Source organism: Contarinia nasturtii, unplaced genomic scaffold, assembly GCF_009176525.2.
Source record: "Contarinia nasturtii isolate CC-2019 unplaced genomic scaffold, AAFC_CNas_1.1 Cnas_scaffold_1435, whole genome shotgun sequence".
Taxonomy (NCBI): Eukaryota; Metazoa; Arthropoda; class Insecta; order Diptera; family Cecidomyiidae; genus Contarinia; species Contarinia nasturtii.
The window spans coordinates 440279-445508 of record NW_022198772.1 but is presented as its reverse complement, the minus strand read 5'-3'; the positions used below and the strand labels follow the sequence as shown (position 1 = coordinate 445508).

The 5230-nt window shown below is 31.9% G+C and overlaps 1 long non-coding RNA gene across 1 annotated transcript; it reads left to right on the top strand.

Moving 5' to 3' along the window:
- Positions 1–3748: 3748 nt before the first annotated feature.
- On the top strand, positions 3749–4674 carry LOC116346190. The gene is made up of 2 exons (XR_004201565.1): positions 3749–3929; positions 3995–4674. It is a non-coding gene; the product is annotated as an uncharacterized LOC116346190 (long non-coding RNA).
- Positions 4675–5230: the final 556 nt, after the last annotated feature.

Here is a 5230-nt window from a genome sequence, read left to right as displayed (position 1 = left end):
TAGTACTTGAATGGGTGACCGTCTGGGAACACCATGTGTCGTTGGCATCAAACCTTTTTTTTGCATTTTTTTTTCTTTTTTTTTGCATTTTTTCATCGATTTTTTCCCCATTTTTACACCTTTTTCGTTAAATTACAGAAATATTTAAACAATTTCCTTTATTTTATTTTCAAAAAATGTTTGTTTTTTCGTGCAACATACAATCAAATCTATCGGTGTTATTTAAATTGAGATCAAAAAATGACACAAAAAGCTGTTTAAATTATTATTGTTTCACTCGTCTCTTTCAGCTATTCTCCTATTTTCCCAATGAAAAAAGTATTGACAGTGGTTTGATCAAACGGCGTCACTGTATTATCTAACTTTTTATACCGAATGGTCCAATACAACCGAAGCGTGGCAAAATAAATGAATTCGACGAGACTCAACACTGAAATACCCAAAAATAGGCCAAATAAACCTCCGCAAATGGCTATAAAGTCGGTTAAAGTATATGCTTCGACCCTTTTCAGCGTTTCTACTTCATGATCTTGGTAAAATATAGACAAGCGCGACATTCTCATTCTGAAATGTTGAATTTAAGAGAGAATCACAGATATCCAGTAAGACGAATGATTCACATGGATACTCACTGTAAATTTTTCATGCCCAATGTTTTTTCCAAAATTTCCAGATCGTATTTAATGCGATCAACATCAGCATTGGTAGTGTAATCGATACTACTGCATGACGGCAGGCAATTACATTCGGTTCGGAACGAACGTAAGGCACTATCATTCATGCTATTTACAATATCTTCTTGAAATAGTTTACAATCGGCCGCTTCATAGCAACTAATTTTTGCCGCACCACAAATTTTTGTTGACTTATCTCCTGCAAAATTCAAAACAAACTAAAAATCGAAATCAAATAGATTCTGAATGAATACTACTTACTTGGCATCGAAAATTTAACGCATCCACACTCTTGCTTCGTGAAATTGGCCAAACACTCCGCTTTAAAATTATTAGTAAATTATTATTTATATTGGCCAATCAATCCGCTTTATAATTACATTTATACCTTCACAGTTGGATTGGGTGTACATTTTGAAGAATTGCAGCTTCCGTTCATCAGTATAGAAGCATTGCCTTTGATTTGGTGAATAGTGGCGTAGTCCTTCGGATGTTGTTATCAATTTCGGTTTCACCGAAATTCGCGTGTCTTCCAGCAGTCTATGGAACGAAAATCGTGTTAGTGAATGCTTCGAAAACCTTTCAGTGGTGCATGTACTCACGATACTCGGAATGAATTTTTTGAATTTATCAATGTTTCACCGGGCACACTGGAAAATGTTGTAAATTTGCTTTGATGGAAAAAATGTTGATAGAAAATGCAACGTACCTCAAGATTATATTGAAACCAAGACCTCTTTGATGACATATATACTCTAAATCTGCTTTGAATAAACGAATTATTACATTTAAACCGGTTTGATAATCCGAATTAAAAGTTCGAACGGGATATTCGGTTGGGTGGATTCCATTGCCATATCCGTGATCAAAATTCCAATGGGACACAGTTTTATCGTGATTCACAGTTTTCATTCCCGGTGCCATTCTGAAAGAAGGCGATTTTTTCAAAAAGATAAAAAAAGAAAGAAAATAGGGGAAGCGAGAGAGAGAGAGAGAGAGATCGACAAGCGGAAGTAAAAGAGAGGAACTCAATTTTATTTGGTGACAAAAAGTCAACTTCCATTAAAAATACTTACTCTTCTGTGTAAATTTCACGTGAATTTATCGAATTGAATGTGAAACAAAGACCTTTTTCGGTTAAAATTGGAGCAAATAATTCATCACACGGAGTGTTTACTCCCTGCCAAGAACATTTAGTAAATATACTGGATAGATTAGGAGCAATTTGGGTGATAACATCATAAATTCCTTCTCCTGTGAAATAGTCATCGAATTTGTATACGATTTTTAATGACTCACATATGTGTGTCAATGCTTGTAATTGCGTCAACCTGAATTAAATTTTTCATTTCAAACAAACACTACACAATATATGCGGAAAAGTGAAGAAAGTATTGTTGTTGCTTACTGAGCGTCTGTTAGATTTACATCTGCTGTTAGCTTATAATCTCTAAATATTGAAATCAAATCCATTTTATTGCTGTTTGTTTTAGTTTCAGGGCAAATTGTAATTTCTGGAAATGAAACAGCTGAGATAGTAAGATCCTTTTGTGTGAAACTTAGAGATACTGGATTGTCACACCATTTGCTCCAGATAATGCTAATCGACGAAGCACATAGCCAAACTGACAAACTAAATGCTATTAACCACCAAAATCTATCAAAGTTGGAAATTTAAAACGAAAAGAACTCAAGAAGCAATTTATTTTTTTTTAGATATGTCTTTGTTTTCGAAAAAGTTTTTTGTTTTGTTTCTATGAAAAATAAAATCTTGAAATTAAAATATGAAAATCATAAACCTTTCACTCCAATGGCGTTTTTTCTCCGTCAAATATCGCAAACCGTGTATGGAACTGGCCGTACAAAATTCTGTGGAAAATCTTTGAATCATCTGAGAGAGAACAGTGGGATGAAAAATTTATTTTTTTATTGAAAGAATCGTTTGGTGTCTTCATTTATTCAAACCTTGATATTATGTTGAAATCGGTCTTTCAACATTAGTTTTCGTAACATTCTCAACGTAGAAAAAAGATCAGTTGAAATGTGTTTCCTCCTTTAATAAAAAATGTTTTTGTACAGCCGTATGAATAGATATCGTTTTAAGAGAAATATATTTTTCAAATGAAAAGAAATTTTAATTTTCAAGTTCTAGTTCGTGGCATTTATAAAAATCCACCCATTGGCAATATTAATGGATCAATTAATTTCAGCGAAGCGGTCTGCATTTAATTTCTAATTTGATGACTCTTAATGTGTTTTTTTGATTAGATCGAAACATGCCAGCAAGTATAATAATAAAATTTGAATTAAGGTGTAGTGTAGTAGTGTGCGAGGTCAGCAGGGGAGGCAGTTTTCAGAACTTTATCTAGTTTATTAAACTCAAATTTATCTGCAATAGATTCAATTAATTTTAATCTAATTTCTCTTAATTTTCATCATTTTTTGTAAAACAAAGTTTTATTAAAAATTAAAAGAAAACTCGTTATATGGAATTAGAGATTTCATCAAATGACGTTATTTGATATCGTGAATATTGATGTGAATATTTTAATAATGATAATATGAAACAAGTGCAATTAATATGAGGAAGAGAGCTCTGAGGAACTGGAGCAGCACTGTAGAGCAGAGCTCATCCTCAGGGAGGAGCAAAATATTAAAATGTGAGAAAATGATTTCAATTAATAATATCATGATTTAAGAACTTTTTTGCTCTGCAGAGCACTCCTCCTCACATAAATTATTCTAAGAAACAGTCTCTGCAAATTAACGAGCAAAACATCATAACTCGAGCGAATAATTATGGAATTTTATCATGACACAAGCAAATCGTCATGGAATTTCATCATGACACAGAGAGAACTGTCAGTACAATTGCCGCCAGTATTATACGCAAATACTATCATTGAACCCAGTACAACGTTAGCAATATGAACAATAATGAGTTGCACTGCCTTAGAATAAGTTTCTGCTTCAGTACTAAAAGCAACTTATATCAATACAGTGCCTCTCATTACTGTGAATATTGCTAACGTTCTACTGATTCCACTATGATTCTACAATAATAATAATATTGGCGTCAATTATACTCAAAATTCTTTCAGTGCAACAATGGTTGAAAAGTTCCTTAATTCTGTGTATTTATATGACTTTTAGCGTAGAAAAAGTATCAGAAATTGTGTAAACCTATTCTTCTCCAGTTCGACTTAAAAAATGAATTTGTTCATTGCTTTCATTTGTGCTTTCGTGTCAAGTGTGGTGAATTAATGGATTTTTTCTTGGATTATTTCATAATAATAAAATAAATAATTTCTATTATTTAGGTTAATGGTGTAGCAATAAATGACATTGTGGAAAAGTCATTGTCATTGTATAATTTGGAAAATGAATGAAGGTGGTTGACATCAAAGATGTTAAAGAAAGAATTCAAAGAATTGGATTAACGATGGTAAAAGAGGGCTTTAAACATGAACAATTTAAAAAGAGTCAACTGACCACCTGGTTCGGACCACCCAATACATTATATTTGGATGATGTATACAACGAATATGATAAAATGATTACAGATATGAAGGAATTTCTAAATGATGTACGTTATTGTGAAACGCAATACCAAGAGAAGAGCTATGGAGCTGGTAAATTAAAAAAAATGAAAGGATTAATTCGGGAAATTATCTCATTGAATCCAATGGGTCCACCACTTTCAACTAACGCAATTAAAACATACAATGGAACCATTTTTACACCCATTAGAAACGCACCAATACTTCGCTACAGTAACTATTACACGTTTGTAGAATGTGTTGTCGAGAATTATAACATGTATCTGGAAACTCGAGTAGATGGTCATTCTAACATTCAAGAAAAAGCAACCGAAATTGAAGATTCAAGAGCCATGATCGATGAACTATTATATTGAATAATATATTAACATTTGCACAAAAATTGATTCTTACTATCGAAGATCAATAAAAAAAATTAATCTAAAAAATTCCCATTTAAATCCGTTTCTACTTACTTATAATATCCATCGACAATTCTACAGTAAATTTCGCAAAAAATAATAGGAATAAATAATCGGGTCGATTTTAGTTCTGGTTGAAATCTTTATATTGAAATAATATTTTGACAAGATAATTCGTATCAATATGCCTACAAATATTTTCGAATATTTGTTTTTTGAGCAAATATACGTGTTCCAATTCCAAATTTAGTACGTGTGAAACAAATTGACATTATTGGATTGTATCAAGACTATATTGACATGTGTAACTATGTGCAAAGTGTTGACTAGCGTAAAAAAAGTTTTAGAGAGAAATTCAGTAACTCTGACATTTTAAATCTTCAAATTTGAATGTTTATTTATTTTGAAAATTAAATAGATGTAAATTAAACTTTATTACCTTCGGTGTGTGGAAAAGTAAAAATATCTTGCTAATTATTAAAAACAAGATTCTCTAAAACCGTCTTCTACTTTTCAAAATCCTCTTTCGTATTTTTCTATGGTCCCGAGCAAACAAAAAAAGAAATTGTAGACAGACAGCACCTTTTTCTTTCCA